Genomic DNA, 19,300 nt, shown 5'->3' with positions numbered 1-19,300 from the left:
TTGATTTGTCACTCTGTTTTAAATGTCTATATTTTAATATTTCAGCAGGTTCTTCAATATTTTAATATTACATTTTTGGTCCAACTTAAGTGAACAATATAGTACATTGTATTAACCTGTGCTAGAGAGGTTTAGATGAGGTTTTTTGTATTGAAAAGTGAATGTAATTTCAGTGAGTAAATTATTGATGTATTTTTTTTATATTAGGTCAGCATTATGTATTATTTAGTTGTTTGAATATGGAATAGTAACAGTTTTAATTTCACCATCGGCTGTGGCTTGTATTTCTCTGCTTTTGATGCTATGAACCCTTGAAGCATTGACTCATTGGTTGCGTCACTGGTGACATTCCTACCTCATGTGGTGTCTCTGAGCCAGAGAGGACCAGGAATAATATAAAATCACAAGAGCACAAAGGAGGTAGATGGTATTGTTGCAACTCTCATCAAAAGGGCAGTGCAGTAACGATTTCATTTGCTCATAAAATAGTGAAGGATGTTTACTTCTTGCAGAAAATGTAAAGAAATGGTGTAAAAGTGGTTTAAGGCATGCGGATTTCAAAGTTTAAGGAAAATAAGTTGTTGGACAAATGTTTTTCCGCTCAAATGTAGAGATAGAAATTTTTGATATTTTTTTTACTTATTAAAAATGAGTTGTACTGGACAAGAGTGACATTGCAACCTACTTTATGTTATTACTATATTTCAACAAATGATAATTTGCCATTTTTTCCCATGTAATTTTCAAACATTGTATATCTAAACAGCTATTTACCCTTACAAGTGATGTTGGTTAATCACGCTTTAATTGGCTTTGTTATATCTGCATGATTTGTGATACATGGCATCGGAGGCTGTCTTGTCTCCTGACGAGAGTTGTGAGAGCAGTTTTGTTTCTTGACTTAAAGCTTTCGTGACTGCAGGAATTCATATTATTTGGGTCTTTTGGTAAAGTCACATAGATAGGTTCAAAGAAAATTACAAAAAACTACGACGTTTCGATCGCAACATAAGCGGTCGTAATCAGGAAGAGGGGGTCAGCTTCTAAAGGCAAACTGTTTATAAAGGTTTAAAATGGGCATAGCCCAAATGTCAGCAGCATGGGTGGGACAGCTAATGTTAATGTAAATGATGGGCAGCGACCGCGATTGGCGGTGGGTTTCCACCAATTAAAGGGTTACCAGTTAAAACTTAGCATGTTAATATAAGATCGCAGAGTCACCGCCACGTCGAGGTACGGTGCACGAAGGTGGCTGTGTTGGTGTGAGAAATTTTACCTGTTAATGTAAAATCGGAGAGCCGAAAATAACAACTAACATTGGAAGGTAGCAGGTTGGGAACATCACAGCCAGTGATGACTTAAACTGCTTGATAAAGTCCTTCCAATGATTGCTAAGTTTGTACCGATCTTCTCGGTTGAAATTGTGTCTGTGTCTGTATATATGGATGGCTTCATGAATTAATCTTTGTTGATATCCAGTGGGTTTGCAAAGTACCTTCTTTTTAGAGAAATCAATATCGTCTGAGCCCACCGCATTAAAACAATAGTCCGAGACATGTCGCTTAGTTTCTCCAATGTAACTACTGCAGCAGACACAGCTTAGTTTGTAGACGCCGGGGTATTGCATATCAGGGATCACATCCTTCACAGATGGGATCAGATCACGAATTTCATGTACTGTGTTAAATCGGACCTGGATCTTGTGTTTGCTCATAATTTTGGAAATCTTTTTGATTACCTCTACTTTGTATGGCAAGGTGATGGTTTTGATTAGGTTCTCAGATGTTTTTTTTCTCAACGGTTGGGGTGATAGCTTTACGGATTATGTCGTCTGAATATCCATTCATCTTGAGAACTTGGTGTACGTGTTCCAGTTCACTGGCTAGGTGATGATGGTCGGAAATACATCGAGCTCTATGGTGTAGAATTTTGATGAGGGAATTTTTCTGGGATGGATGGTGGTGGGAGTCAGGTTTTACGTAGGCATCCATATGGATGGCTTTCCTGTAGACAGAGTGTTCCATTGAGCCATCTGGTTTCTTTTCAATTAAAACATCCGACAATGGTAACTTGCCATTCTTTTCCACCTCCATGGTGAATTTGATGGCTGGGTGTATGGAATTGATGTGGTTGAGGAATTGGTTCAAAGCTGGCAGGCTATGTGACCAAATGACGAAAGTGTCATCTACGTATCTCTTCCACAAGGAAGGACGTAGGGTGGATGTCTAGATGGCATCTGTTTCAAATTTCTCCATGAAAACACTCGCTACCACTGGCGATAAGGGGGAACCCATGGGGGTACCTTCATTTTGTTTGTAGAAAGTACCATTCCAGGTGAAGTAAGTGTTGGTAAGGCAGTGCCTAACCAGAGTAGGTACATCAGGATTCAGTCCATGTTGGACTAAGTCTTAAATTATTGCTAAGGAGTCAGGTACAGGAACATTGGTGAACAGAGAAACTACATCAAAGCTGACGAGCAAATCATCTGGGGACAGTGAAATGCCCTTGATTAGAGAGAGCAAGTGAGCTGAGTTACGTACTGCTTTCCCGTGAATGGAAGCAATGTATCAGACAGAAAACAGGCCAGTTTGTAGGTAGGTGAGTTGATAGTGGAATCGATGGGGTGAAGTGGAGTACCTTCTTTATGGATTTTAGGAAGACCATATAATCTGGGTGGTCTGGTAGCAGAAGGTTTTAGGGAGAGCCGTTTGAATGGTCCGATTAGAGAAGTCGAACTGGTAATGATATTGTTGGTTTTTGTAGCCAGGCTGTTAGTAGGATCTTTGTTGATTTTGTTGTAACTGCCATCATTAAGAAGGTCCTGGATTTTGATGAATGGGCACTCGGACCGCATTATTCGCAAAGCTGTTTCTCCAACTATGGAGAAACAACCCCCTGAGAAGCCAATCAAAACCATCATGTTACCATACATAGCAGGTGTTACCAAAAAGATTTCCAAAATCTTAAACAAACACAAGATCCAGGTCCGATTCAGTACAGTACACATAATCTGTGATCTAATCCCATCTGTGAAGGACGTCAATCCTGACATGCAATATCCTGGAGTTTACAAACTGAGTTGTACCTGTGGCAGCAGTTACATCGGGAAAATGAAACGACATGTCTCAGACCATGTCCACGAACACAAGGCAGATCTGAAACACAGCAGAACCAATACCTCTGCCGTAGCTGACCATTGTTATAACGCTGTGGGCTCACATGATGTTGTGTTTTCCGAGACCAAGGTACTCTGCAAACCTTCGGGCTACTATCAAAGGTTTGTTCATGAAGCCATCCAGATATATAAACATAGACATAACTTCAACCGAGAAGATGGATACAAATTGAGCAATCATTGGAAGGAATGTATTAACCAGGTAAAACCCTAACTGCTTTTTGGTTGTTGTTTATCCTATCTACCGGATACTAGTCTATTTTTAAATCCTTTATATTAAGTTCGCTTGCTTGCTTGCTTGCGTGCTTGCTTGCTTGCGTGCTTGCTTGCTTACGACCGTGCAAATCTTTCGGTCGTTTTTTAACCCACTTCCCGTGATCCAATCGAGCTGACATTTTCCACACAGACTCGTTGTGCGAGACAATTAATGTTCGTGAAAAAAAATTCCCAAAATTTTACACTTTTTAGGGAAAAAAAATTATTTTACATATATTCAAATAGAACTCATTCATGGCTTTGGCTGAACATCACAGTGTAAGAGCCCAGAGCGTAACTCCTCCACAGGCCGTGGCGGAGTAGCGCAGTTGGTAGCGCCCTTGCTTCCCATGCCAAAGGTCGCGGGATCGATCCCCGCGTCCTCCACAGGCGAATATATTTTTAAATCCTTTATATTAAGTTCGCTGCCACGCATATAAAGGATTTATAGTGAAAAACTTTGTTTTTACGGGTTATACTTATTCCGAGTTAACTTCCCCACTGCACCCCCAGCTCTCTCGGCCTCCCACTTCTAGCCCCGTCCACTTCCCCCCCCCCCAGCCTCGCGTCCCCTCTCATCCTAGGGCTGACGCAGTGCTCCCCTACCCTACACCCCCCTCTCTCTCCCCCCTTGCCCCTCCCCCATTCTTACCTATATAACCTCTTACCACGGCATATCTCTCCCACTTCAGCAAAAACAAATTATTGCTGTGGTTTTCCCACCTGATGATGATTGCTTGTGTTGCAATCGAAACGTCGTGATTTATTTTATTTTATACCTACGTGACTTTACCGAAAGAACAAAAGAGTAGAATAATATAGGTCATGGGGGATCATAATGAATTGCCTCAGTAGCAGTCAGCTTCTTCAACTGACTCTTTTCGGAATTGCTTTTTTTCTCATGTTTTTTCTCTCTCCTTTTTGCTTTGTGACAAATTGTATGTGCATTTGGAGTCACGTCAAAAGGTACAAATAAGTCCTTATGGAACTTTCGTTTGGTCAGCAGAACTTCACATCATGTCAGAGAATGATACCTGGAATAATACCAGAAAATACATTATTTTGCACTTACTTATGTAGACCGCTGTCACGCAACGCCAGACGTCGATCCTTCATGCGGTGTGGCAAATGGTCAACCACATGGAATTTATCTGATACGTTTTAGCCCATAATGCTAGGCTTAAGTGGATTTAATACACTAATTTTTCTTCGTGTTTTGTTTTGTGTGCCGTCATTAATGGCTGGGATGAGGTTGACAACTGAGAACCTGATTTTAAGGTTATCATGACGGACAATGCTGCCCTGACATGGGCCTGGGCCCTGTTAACCAACTGGCCACTGCTCCCCCACATGTTTGATAATTTCCCAGAAGGCATTTCTCATTCCATATTGCCTCATAGTAAATTAAGTTATGGCAAAATTGTCTCGGAGATGCCATAATGCTTGCATTTCTTTGTGAGCCCTAATCTCTGCATATGTTGATCTCATTTGCATATACATTTATCTGAGTATTCCTGTATTGTATTATTTGATGCATGTTTGTATCCCCTGTCTTCCACTTCTATCTTTCATGCAATAAGTTGGTCTGCAATAGCAGCATACGTGATAACAATTTTTATAAATTGTTTGCAATATTTTTCATTCGTATGTAAATTGTATCCCGACTGTGCTATAGTCACGAAATAGAGTGTCATTTCGCCTCTATCGCAGAGCAGTACAACTTTGTGTATTGGAGAATAAGCCACAGAGGTGGATATCACGGAGCGACCTCTGAGACCCATTCAAGTGACTTGTTCACACACATAAGACGGCTCTGCATATGAGAGTTAAGCTCAGTGCTTGTCAATCAACCAGATTTTTTTTTTATTCTCAGAGTGGGAATTTAGCCAAAGTAAGTGCATTTCCAAATTATTATATATTTTTTAGCCCAGCCATTGGTGGCCAGCCTGAGACCATCAACTTACTACACCTAAGAATCGGGATTAACCACAAGCAGCTCACTGGATTCTAACCCAGACGTTGGTTCTGCGCTTTGATCTTTTGAGCCATCCGGCCACTTCCTTTAAAGCAGACACACACGGAAGCCTTAATATTGGCGGGGACACATTCCTCGAGAACAACACGAACATTAAATCCGCAAATATTACCACTCAAAGCTTGTGATAAAACAGGGTTAGGGGGCATAAACATATGTTACGTTTAAACATATAAACTGGATGTATATATCAACGAATACATATATTGTATCGTATTATTTCGTTATTTAATTTACCTTAACGGTTAATGTAAACATTTAAAAGTGCAAGTATCAATAAATACAAAAATCGTGTGCTGTACGTAGCAGTCATTCCCAAAAAATTGTGAAGGAGAGGACTCGCATGTAAACTGTGCGGCAGAGGGAGAGTGGGCGGCGTCGCGTTAGCAACTTTCGTGCTCTCACGATCCACGTCGCTCCCGTGCTTGATAACTTCTTGTTGGGTTGTCGCATGCGACAGCGGCGAGAATTTCAAACGCAACCCCGCGAAAATCAATTAGCACTGCAATTAAACTGTCGCTACAGTAAAATATATTCTCCTTTGGAACCGTAATATAACGTTTAAGACACATGCTCTATGAGGTGAAACAGTGATTGCTGTTGTAAAAGTTTAAAAAAATATGCAGAATTTTTTTTCATAAAAAATGCAATTGTGGAGCGTTTACATTTTTATTTGTAGCATGATTTTTTTGTTTTATCAAAAAACAATGATTGCATTTAAAGCACAAGAAATTTCATTAGAGCAAATTGGAGCCTATAATAATTACATCATTTTTTTTTTAAATCCTGGTTTTATCTAAAGTGCAATTGGCTAAAATTCCAAGAACAAGTGTAAAGTGCACTGGCATTGAAATAATGATTGTAAAATGAAAAAATATCATCGGTTTCATTTAATCAACAGTGGGCCTCAATGAAGTTGGCGTATTAAAGATGATATTGGCCAAGATCAGAGGAATAACACCACTGTGATAACAAACATTACTGTGCCAAGAAGTATGAAACTTGTTTCAAAGAGTTTCTATGTATATGAAAAAAAGTCCTTCTGCAGACTGTATATTAAAATATATCTGCCGTGGTGAGACAGCTGATGAAGGTGAACAGATGCTATGGGAAACATGGTTTTAATAATCTCAGTATGCAATATTTATTTGTGTTTTCATTAAGTTAAGCAAATGCATGTTGTTGTTGGTAACATAGCAATCCTGGGAACCAGGGCCATTTAACTAAATGTTGTTATGGCAACACTCACTGTCATTGCATCCAACTTAAATTTCGATTTAAAGCTTTCGTGACTGCAGGGATTCATCTTCTTGGTTCTTTCGGTAAAGTCACGTAGAAGGGAAGTAATAAAATAATAAAAATAAAACATAATAAAATAATTCTCACGACGTTTCGGCGTTGTGGCTGAAACGTCATGAGAATTATTTTGTTATGTTTTATTTTTATTATTTTATTACTTCCCTTCTACGTGACTTTACCGAAAGAACCAAGAAGATGCATCCAACTTGTCAACCACAATTATGTTCTTACACTGCTAAAGTCAACTTCTTTAACCGTATTGGTAAATATATGCATTAATGTAAATATTTTAACTGGATACATGAATTAACATCTTACTCCATTTGATTGCATTGCAGTATTTTTACTTCATCATCAGCCATTGCCTATCCACTGCTGGATGAAGGTATCACGTTGTCTGCACATCCCTAACAGTCCTGCAATGTTGCAATCCTGCTGCCCATGAACTGGTCTCATCGTTTCATCTCTACAGTGGTCGTCCTCTCCCAGCCCTTCTTATTTGGCTGCACGTGGTAGCAATATGTTAAATTACCACGCCTGGTATACAGGAGGTCGTGAGTTCGAGCCCGACCCTGATGGCTGTATATATATAGTTTGCATGTTCTCCCCATGGTCATGTGTAGTTTCTATAGGTCTTCTGGTTTTTCCCTCCACAATTAGAAACATGTTTAAAGTATTTGGCTGCTATAGATTCCCACTTGATAAGCCACCTCGTTGAGCTATCATTTGTGGCCAAATCGCTTCTGCAAATTAGCTACATAGCTCAGTGGGCCTTTCCTAGTGAAAACATAATAATTTAAAGTTTTTAGTTTGTGTCTTTACTGAGCTGCCAACAAACATGAAATCATCTTCGATGCCATTGTTACCAATACAATACACGGGGAGCTATTACATGTGTAGTGGGGTGAAATACACGGCGCACACTGTTGGCCGAGGATAACCGAGGACAAACACGTGCGTGTGTGCAACATGAGGTTGCACGGGCAAACCGCCACCTAATTTGGGGGAGAAGCTGGTGCAAACTAGGTCGGCTCGGGGTTGCACGCTGACACCGGAGGTGTTGCCAGGGAGACGTGCGATAAGGGGTGATTAATGGCCTGACAGGCGCCAGCCTGTCTGGCCATGGATAATTGGGAGGGGAATATAAAGAAGGGCGTGAGAGCGGAGCGAGGAGTTCGTGTTGCTAGGGACCAGAGAGAAGACGTCTCGCCGTTGCCGCTCAAGCCGGGAACGGACCTCAACCCTCACGAGTCGCCGGGCGGGTGATGGTTGATCCCCCCGCCTGGGACGGACGAGTGAGTGGGTCTGAGGGAGCGTAGAGGTGAGGGCAGCGGTGGAGTGGGAGAAGCTGTGTGAGAGGTGCTGGATGCAAGCCTCTGAGTGAGAAGCTGTCTGAGAGCTGCTGAGTGCAAGCCTCTGTGTGAGAGCTGCTGTGTGCGAAGCCTTGAGGCGCAGCTGCTGAGAGCGGGAGCTGCTGTGTGCAGGTTAGTGAGGTGTAACGTAGATGAGAGTGGGAACTGGTTAACAGAAGTAACCATACAGATAGCCTACAACATGTGCGGAAAGAGGTTAATAAAGTGTAAGCAGGTGACTTGTTACAACGCGCCAGTCTAAGTGATTTTTACAAGACACTACACATGTGCTAAATAAAAAAAAAGTGTGAGCGTCAAAGCTGACTGAAGTGTATTCAACTTATGTATGGAAGTTAAACAGCTCAGGATGCTGTGCTGGCAATGCTCAGCACTCAAGAAGTGGGGTCACCTCTCAGGAAGCACGTGACCAAAATCATTAAGTATGTCAGCATGCGGTGTGCCACGTGTTTCATGCTGTGTGCAATGCTCTTCATTAAAATACAAGAGGAGGCAGTGTGGAATTTTTATGATTTCATGAACATTCAAACAAAGACTTCATTATTTGCATATTGATTTCGCCTTTGGAAATCCATAAATGAGAGTCTAGAACCAACCAAGCTTAATATCAAAACATCAAAACCACGTGGACACATGCTAATATTAACACTGATCATAGCAGTACAATGCAACTTCTGTCATATAAAACTATGAAAGCATTAAAATAATCTCTAAAAGTAATGAATGTACATGCACAACCTTTTTTCAATCCACTACTGGATGAAGACTTCTGCATGTTGTGCTGTCCTGACCATACTTTACCATGCTTGTCAGCACGGGTTGGTGAAGATGGGGGAGAAGAGGTGTGGGGGCAGAGGCACAATGTAACAAAATATATTACTGCACTGTCCTCTGCTGTTCATAGAGCAGCCCTGCAGCCTGTAACACCTGTTATGCATGGTGGTCACCCATCCAAGCACTACTCAGTCTCAAAGCCTGCTTAGCTTCCAATATCTCATGAGATCGGGTGCATTTAAAGTTATATTGTCAGAGGCCACATAATAACTTGGTGATAATCTTGATTGGTTGTTTGGGACGGCCTGATAATAAAAAAATAGATACATTCGCCAACTAAAAAACATTTAGTAAAAACAGTATAGGTTTTGAATTGGAATAAATCATTCATACGTTCACAAAAAGCCAGCAGTGTTTCGTAAATAATAAAAACAAAACATTTTTACAAATCTTGAGAACGTAGGTTTCTTAGCATATGAGCTAAAATTACGTGAATGTTATGGTATTGTCATGGGTTTCCAGACAGTCATGTAAGCGTGCGTAAACCTACTCTTACATGAAAGTTACCGGTTACTCATCAGTAGTTTGGTTAATGTATGCACGCCTTTGGTGTACTTTGTTCATCATCCTGGCTTGTAATTAGACCATGTAGTTGAATTATATTTAACTGCTAGTAATTACCCAGTGGTTCTTAAAAGCCCCCATTCCTGCCTATCCTGCCACCATCGTATTTGCTAAATCAGAGTTGTAACATGTAAGTGACCAAGGACCATGATTTATATATTCTCTTCTGCAGTTTATATTTAGTGCACAGTATTTTAGGAAAAGTTATGTAGTGTATATTTTAAATGCCCTACAATAGCGTGTATAATGTCTATTTATACTAAATTATATATAATGTACATCATACCATTTAAATACACTGGGATAGGCATTGTAGTCTGATGTTTGTTTGTTAGAATGAAGTTTATTTAACACATAGGCTTTCGCGACCAGTATTATTCATAAAGGTTTTGGGTTAGATTGCGTTATTTATAAATGTGTAGCAACCCCTCCACCACCCGACACGGCTAATCAGTAAAAAATGTGTCACATTTGCAAAAGACAAATATTTCACTACCAAAGTTAGCAACAGAAGCTGTATATCGGATCAATTGCTTATGCGGTAAGTGTTTTATTGGACAGACGGGACGTAACATTAGCGGAAGACTAAAATAACACCAAAGGAACATTACATTCTCCAAAACACAGCTGTCAGCAGTGGCAGAGCATACTTGCCAACAAGGACATTCAATTGATTTTGATAACGTTGAAGTGTTATGCAGAACTAATTATTACTGGCCAAGATTAGTTAGAGAATCAATTGAAATTGAGAACAATTCAAATAATTTTAATCGCTGCAAACGTGACACATTTTTTACTGATTGGCCGTGTCGGGTGGTGGAGGGTTGCGGCACATTTATAAATAACGTGATCTAACACAAAAACCTTTATTATGTTAGAATGAAGTAAGTTTCATTCGTTTCATTATTTGAATGTACCACATGGACCTTTCTACGTACATTTTCTTCTTTAAAATAAAATCTCAGCTGGCTGCACACTCGTAGATGCTCGGCTCTCATTCTTTACTCCAATGCCAAACCTACCAATCTTCCCATCTCTGCATCTTTTGCCCACTTTTGTATAAAAGTCCTCTGGTTTGCCATCCACGTTTAAAAACATGCATTCAGATAATGTGGCTACTACATATAAGCCCCGTTGATGAGCTATCAGGTGTGGCCTCTAAAAAAAGCTAGTATCTTGGTGGGCTTTACCCGGTAAATAAAACAATTTATTGTTCTTACCCAGTGATTCCTAGCACATACATCTACCTAGCTACTGCCATGGGCAACATTATGCAAATGAAATTCCATAAAATACATAAACTAAATGGTCTTGTTCATTGCATTGCAGTAGTGTTGGAAAATTCCAATCAGTTTTGACTGCACTAGGTGTGTCGGGCATGTTGAAAACATTTTACTGGGTGCATCCTATTTATACAGGCAACAACCATCCACAAACAGCATGGGATACGAAATTTTGTATTTAGCAGAGTGAAGCATTGCAAAATTAATCTGGGTAAGATCTTATGAATTTTTTAAAGACAAAATTGGTAACCCAATCATGTTTCGAGCACCTAGGTCCCAGTAGTATAAAAATTTACACATTTATTTAATTAATTGGCATCTTTATGATAGTCACTAATGGTTTTAATGTGATAAATGCACGCATGCATAATAAATAAGCCACTCTTACTCTGCCTCATGACTGGCATTTTGAAAAATAGCACAGCTGCAAGCATAAATAACCAATTGTTATAAGCAGCTAATTAATTCGCTTTCAAGGGGTGCTGGAGTGAATGCAACAGGCTATTTGGTTACTGCAATTTGAATTGACCTCCGGATCATCTGAAGAATGTTCAATGCAAAACTCTTCCCTGAACAGTTCCTCATGCTGTTCAATATTTTCAGTTGTTTATTCTGTGCTCAATTTGTTTAGCGACTTGTTAATCTTCATCTAGATCCAATTCAGAAATATACTTATTTTATACATCAACAAAAGTTGCATGCTACAAGAGCAGCTAAAACAAAAACCCAGTTATAACATTCTTTGGTTCTTTCGGTAAAGTCACGTATAAAGATAAAATAATAAATTAAATTAAATACTAGCATACGACGTTTCGATTGCAACACAAGCAATCATCATCAGGTATAACTTAAATAGAAACACAAATCTAGTATACTTAGAAATGTAATGTAATACAACAGAGAGTCGGATAACATATCAGTCAACACCCTATCTGGTTGATTACGTTCTTCCTGAGAATGCTAAATTTGAGAGAGAGATTAAACACAGAACCAGAAACATAGACAGACATATAAGCAGACAGATATCACAGAGATACATAGAAAGAGAGCAAACATAGGCACAAAGAGGAACTACGCCTCTGTGTCAAGGCCTTAAATAGAGAAAGGGGGGGCGGGGGCGGGGAGAGAGGGAGGGGTTAGAGAAATTAGCATGTCCATGAGTGGAAACGGTGAGTGGCAAGGTGTAAAAAGCTTGAGAGAGGGGGGCAGGGGCAGAGAGAGAGGGGTTAGAGAAATTAGCATGTCAATGAGTAGCACGATGAGTGGTACGGTACGAAAGCTTGAAAAAATTAGGAGGCAGGGAGAGAGACACACTAAATTAACTAACCTAGCAAAAATTTCGAAATGTAATGCAATGCAACACAGAGGGTCGGTCAACACACAATTAACGCATAGCCTGGTTGATTACGTTCTTCCAAAGATTGCTAAATTAGAAGTTAAGTGTGAAATTTGAAAAAACACAGACACGAAGACCGATACACAAGCAGAGAGAGACAACGAAAAAACCCAGAGAGAGAGAAAAAACAAACTTTAAACTTCCCCGTAGAAGTGGTTCAAACTTAATTTGGAGCTTTCGTGACTGCAGGAATTATTCTTTGGTTCTTTCGGTAAAGTCACGTATAAAGATAAAATAATAAATTAAATTAAATACTAGCATACGACGTTTCGATTGCAACACAAGCAATCATCATCAGGTATAACTTAAATACAAACACATCTAGTATACTTAGAAATATAATGTAACTAGCGGTTAGTACCCGGCGTTGCCCGGGCGAAAAAGGCAGACACACATGTAGTTACACACGCAAATCCATTGACACACACATATAGAGTTACACTCACAAATAGACTCACACATACATACATAGACTGAACAACAACCGCCATTCGCCACTAAGTGGTGGTGACGTCACGACAACGCTTGTGCCAGGCTATGTGCACCTTGAGGCCACGTGAAGTGTCGAACGCCCGCTGCCAGGAGGTCACGGGGCAAACCCAGATGGCACAGGTCGATTGACTGAGGAGACTGGCTGATGCACCACCTGTGGCCCATACTGTGGCAACTTTCTGTGCTTTAGCCACCCGGCGCTCCGCTTGTTGTGAGCGTCGCTCCTCCGCCCTCCGTTGTTGTTGGAGGGTGACTGCCTCCAACTGCCCAGTAGCGTCCTTCAGGAGCCTCCTCCACAGAGGCCGATCTTGACATGGCTGGTACCAGTCATCCGCAAGTGGACTCAGCACCAAGTCCTCCTGTAGCACATCACTCCATGTCTTCTCCAGCCCGTGCCGCGCCCGTTTAGCCCCCTCGATCTGGCAGAACAAAAGCTGTTTAGGCATGCGGTGGCTGGCCATGCGGGCTACATGACTCAGGCAACGCAGCCTTACCTGCCGGAGGTCACCGATGGGACTGTCCAGATCTTTCAAGGATTTGCTCCACAATGCAGCCTGGTTAAAGCCAGGATGGATCGTAGGCAGGCCATCCTAAATGTTTTTAACCGGCGAAGATGTTCCATTAGGGGGGTCCAAGTTTTGCAAGCATAGAGAAGGGAGGGAATGACCGTGGCCGAGAAGACCTGAAGCTTCGTATGAAGTGATAGACCAGGTAGCTTCCACACAGCGTCAACCCAGGCAATGAAAAGATAATGCAGCTCGATTGATTCGGAGTGAGACCTTTGCTGTTAAACCGGAGCCGGTCATTAGCACACTGGCAAGGTATGGGAAACTCTCCACTGTCTCCACAACTGCCCCATCACAAATTGGGAGTTGCGGGGGTGGAGTGTCCGATGGTACAAAATAGGCAGGCAGGTGCTTAGTTTTAGTGGGGCTGATGGTAAGGCCCCCCAACTGTTGGTGGCAAGCTCCAGGTTTAGCAGCAGCACCTCGAACTCGTCCTCCGAGTGAGCAGCAATTAGCAGATCATCTGCATACATAACGTGGTTGAGCAATAGGGAGCGATCCCTTGACCGCACCCGGCCATCGATCAGCCTCCTATTGTATCTGTAGCAGATGGGAATTCTTCCAGTACAGGCATTGAAGACTTGACGAACTACGTGGTCCAAATATATGTAAAATGATGTGGGCGCCAGAGGACATCCCTGTTGCACCCTAAGGTGTAAAGAGAATGGCGCTGATTCACGGCCACGTAGTTAGACGCGGGGTCGCTCATCATCATGAAGGTCCTTAAGGATGGTGATGAGTGGGTCAGGGACTCGGAAAGCACGAAGAGCAACCCAGAGGCCAGGCCTACTGATGGTATCATTGGCCTTGAGCAGGTCAATAAAGCACACGCATGGACTAAGATGCACACATGGACCTACAGACACGCAAATAAATGGACTTACACTGACTAACATGAAGGCATGCACACACAGCGACTAACACACACGCACATATCGACTCACACACAAACACATCGACTCACACACACGTATGGACTCACACACACATAGACATCCACTTGAGATACACACACATGGAATTACACACACATATCGACGTACACACATACAGCGACTCACACATACATCGACTCACACACAGACATACGTGGACTCACACACATTGACGTAAACACACATGTACTTACACACACACATCGACTAAGACACACACACATGGACTTACACACATACATAGACTGACCCACACATTACCCTACACACACATACACATATGGACTGTGACACACAGACATGTACTTTAGATACACATGGATTAACAGGCACATAGACTCACACACACGCATTGCCTTACATACACACATCGAGTGACACACACACATGTATGGACTTACACACACATGTGGACTAACACACACACAGCGACTGATACACACACAAATGGACTGACACACACGCACTTGTACGTACACACACACATGGGGCGTTGTCCGTTTGATAAAGACAGACACACACATGGACTAACACACAGACATGGACCCACACACGTAGAAACCCATCGACTTACACGCACACAAACACATATGGACTCACACACACAGACATCGACTTTAGGGACACACATGTAGTTTCTGCACACGAACATTATAATTGTAATATTAGGCAACTTATTAGTTTCATAATAGTAAACGAAGCAGAGTTGTTATGTGCACACAAACATTGTCATTGTAATATTTGTAAACGTATTTGTTTAATAATAGTGAACAATAAACCTCAGTTCTTAGCGAAAGATGCAATTAAATTGTACTTTACATTGGCGTGGTGACGCCTCGTCCCGTGCAGAGCCCGCGGCCTCGGCTAGATTGGCAAGCCGGAGGAGGTGAGACATTGCCAGGCTGCTGGCTGGGCCGCTACCCCCCCCAACCATCCCCCCGCCCGAGGCAGAATAATACCATGTAAGCGTTGTCATAATATTAAATTAATATGTAAGGGCTTAATAGCAGTAACTGCACGCATTGGGGTGGTGGGGGGGGAAGGGAACATCACACTGTGAAGAGAAACCGGCAGCGTGATGTGTATATTTATTCCATGTTAAACGCGTGAAATAAAATGTCCCTGTGAGCTGGAGCGAACGCGCAGTACTTGGTAGGGTCCGCCCCCCCCCCACGCAATTGGCGTCACTTGGTACGGTCGACTGCGTGCAATAAGTAAATAATTAATAATAGAAACGGCACAAATTTGTTAATTAAAGTACTTTAACGTTTACGGATGGGAAAACGGAATAGCCTATTCTCACCGCGGGGCTTAGAGCGTGCCGCCCGGCAAATTTTTTTCTACGTGAAAGTCACCGTCCGAGAGCCAAATCCCCCGCAAGCTCGAGCGCGCAGAGACTTTTATATATAAGAAGATACAACAGAGAGTCGGATAACATAACAGTCAACACCCTATCTATGTATCTCTGTGATATCTGTCTGCTTATATGTCTGTCTATGTTTCTGGTTCTGTGTTTAATCTCTCTCTCAAAATTAGCATTCTCAGGAAGAACGTAATCAACCAGATAGGGTGTTGACTGTTATGTTATCCGACTCTCTGTTGTATTACATTACATTTCTAAATATACTAGATTTGTGTTTCTATTTAAGTTATACCTGATGATGATTGCTTGTGTTGCAATCGAAACGTTGTATGCTAGTATTTAATTTATTATTTTATCTTTATACGTGACTTTACCGAAAGAACCAAAGAATAATTCCTGCAGTCACGAAAGCTCCAAATTCAGTCATAACATGTCTGAAGATACCATGATCGCATTTATGAGGGAATGAATAAAGCTGGGTTCCAAATAATTTATAGAGAATTTGAGTGTTCTCTATTTGTGGCCTCTATCTATACCCTCTGTTTTCCTGTTATGCTTAATAATACTTTAATATCAGTCAAAGCAAGAAACTCGGGGAAGTGTAAAAAAAATATCAGTATTTAGAGATAGTATTGTGGAGTGTTATTTCCAATTGTCACTCATCTTCAACATTTGTTTTCTAGAGAAATGTTTTGAAGTATTTTTAAAGGTTTTGCCCCAATTCTCATAGCCTTTAAAATAATATTCCATAATATTTATAAATAAATTTAAACCGACATATTCTTGGGTCTTTCGGTAAAGTCACGTAGATAGAATCAAAGAAAATAACAAAAATAACAAAAAAAACTAGGACGTTTCGATCGCAACACAAGCAATCATCATCAGAAGAAAAAATAGTGGGAAGGCTGCTGAGGCAGGCTGTTTTAAAGGTTTGAGATGGGTGTAGCCCAAGGGTCATAAGCGAAGTGGGCGGGGCTAGTGATGTTAAAGTGAGAAATTTGCATGTAAATGTAAGATAGGAGAGCTACCTCCACGACGACGAAGCTGCGGAGGTGGCCATTGTATTGTGAGAGACTAGCATGTCAAGATAAGATCGCAGAGCCACCGCCACATCGAGGACACGGGCAATGGTGGCTGTGTTATTGTGAGACCTTTAACCTGTTAATGGAAAGAAAAAGAGTGGGGAAGCTGCTGAGGCAGGCTGTTTTAAAGGTTTGAAATGGGTGTAGCCCAAAGGTCATAAACTAAGTTGGCGGGGCTAGTGATGTTAAAGTGAGAAATTTGCATGTAAATGTAAGATCGGAGAGCTACCTCCACGACGACGAAGGTGTGGAGGTCGCCATTGTATTGTGAGAGATAAGCATGTCAATATAAGATCGTAGAGCCACAGCCACATCGAGGACACGAGCGACGGTGGCTGTATTAGTGTGAGACATTTAACCTGTTAATGTAAAATCAGAGAGTCGAAACTAACTACTTACATCGGAAGGTAGGATGGAAACATTACAGACAGTTATGACTTAAACTGGTTAATAACATCCTTCCAATGATTGCTTAGTTTGCAACCATCTTCTCGGTGGAAATTGTGTCTGTGTCTATATATATGGATGGCTTCATGAACGAATCATTGTTGATAGCCAGGGGGCTTGCAAAGTACCTTCGTTTTAGAGAAATAAATTTCGTGTGAGGCCACTGCATTAAAACAATGATCAGCCAAGGCCGAGGTATTGGTCCTACCGTGTTTCAGATCTGCCTTATGTTCACGAACACGGTCCGAGACATGTCGCTTAGTTTCCCAAATGTAACTACTGCCGCAGACACAGCTTAATTTGTAGACGCCGGGGTATTGCATGTCAGGGATCACATCCTTCACAGATGGGATCAGATCACGAATTTCATGTACTGTGTTAAATCGAACCTGGATCTTGTGTTTGCTCATGATTTTGGAATTATTTTTAGTGACCCCTGCCATGTATGTCAAGGTGATGGTTTTGATTGGGTCCTCAGATGGTTCTTTCCCAACGGTTGGGGTGATAGCTTTACGGATTGTGTGGTCTGAATATCCATTAATCTTGAGAGCTTGGTGTACGTGTTCCAGTTCACTGGCTAGGTGATGACAATCAGAAATACATCGAGCTCTATGGTGTAGAGTTTTGATGAAGGAATTCTTCTGGGATGGATGGTGGTGAGAGTCAGGTTTTACGTAGGCATCCATATGGATGGCTTTCCTGTAGACAGAGTGTTCCATTGAGCCATCTGGTTTCTTTTCAATTAAAACATCCGGCAATGGTAACTTGCCATTCTTTTCCACCTCCATGGTGAATTTGATGGCTGGGTGTATGGAATTGATGTGGTTGAGGAATTGGTTCAGAGCTGGTCGGCCATGTGGCCAGATGACGAACGTGTCATCTACGTACATCTTCTACAAGGACGGACGTAGAGTGGATGCCTGTATGGCATTTGTCTCAAATGTATTCATGAAAACATTGGCTACAACTGGAGATAAGGGAAAACCCATTGGGGTACCTTCAACTTGTTTGTAGAATGTTCAATTCCAGGTGATTACAGTAAGTGTTGGTGAGGCAGTGTTTCACCAGGGCCGGTACATCAGCATTCAGTCCTTGTTGGACCAAATCCTCAATGATTACAATGGTGCCAAGCACAGGAACTTTGGTAAACAAAGAGACCATATCGAAACTAATGAACAAATCACCTGGAGATAGTGAGATGTCCTTAATTAACGATACCAAGTGAGCAGAGTTGAGTACAGCTGAGGTGGTCTTACCAGTGAATGGTGACAGAAATTGGGCCAGTTTGTAGGTGGGTGAGTCAATGGTGGAGACGATGGGGCAAAGGGGTGTACCTTTATGGATTTTTGGTAAGCCATACAATCTGGGTGATCTAGCAGAAGAGGGTTTTAAGGAAAACCGCTGGGTTGGTTCGATTAAAGATGTCGAATCAGTGATGATATTTTTGGTTTTCGTAACGAGGCGGTTGGTGGGATCTTTTTTAATTTTGGTATAGCTACCATCATTAAGTAGGTCCTGAATTTTGTTATTGTATGTGGTTTTGTCCATGATAACTGTGGCATTGCCCGTGTCAGCTGAGAGGATGAAAATGTCATCTCTCTTTTTTAATTGAGAAAGCTCAAAGCGCTCATCTTTACTGATGTTGCTAATAGGTGTCTTAGCGTTTTTGAGGATTGCAGCGATTTCCGATCTTGCCACGTCTGCAGTAATGTGTCCCAAACCCTTAAGGGCTATATCGACCTGGCCAATGATATCATCAACTGGGATGTGTTTAGGGGTGACTGCGAAATTCAACCCTTGGGCTAGAACCGATTTTAGGCTGTCTGAAATTGGAATGTTACTCTGATTGATAACAATCTTGTCAATGTGTAGTGGGTACAAAGGAAGAGCGAGACTTCTTGGAGACACACGTTTTATTATAACAACAACTGCTAGCACAAGGGGTGGCTGCCCCTTTCACTAGGTAACTGGGAAGATGGTCCCTCCGGGCTAATTAGCCCTAATGCGACTGGGAGAAGGGAGCCGTAAAGCCAGACTCCGACCCGAGTCCTGGTCTTGACACCGGGGCGTCTTCTTTAGGAGGACGTCTTCATGACTTCAGATCAGCAACAACCGCCGGACCCGTTCAGGGGTCCAGCTTATATTTCCAGTCCCGGGGCTTCCTCTGCCCCTTGGCAGGCCTCCCTTCTCAACCCTTCCAGAGG

At 41.8% G+C, this 19,300-nt stretch overlaps 1 protein-coding gene across 4 annotated transcripts in view; it reads left to right on the top strand.

Moving 5' to 3' along the window:
• LOC144931170 (inactive dipeptidyl peptidase 10-like) overlaps positions 1-19,300 on the top strand; it is a 675,556-nt gene that overhangs the window by 492,531 nt on the left and 163,725 nt on the right. The gene's annotated exons all lie outside the window — the stretch shown is intronic.

This window comes from Lampetra fluviatilis, chromosome 1 (genome assembly GCF_964198595.1).
Source record: "Lampetra fluviatilis chromosome 1, kcLamFluv1.1, whole genome shotgun sequence".
NCBI classification, from domain to species: Eukaryota; Metazoa; Chordata; class Hyperoartia; order Petromyzontiformes; family Petromyzontidae; genus Lampetra; species Lampetra fluviatilis.
This window is presented reverse-complemented; position numbering and strand designations above follow the sequence as displayed.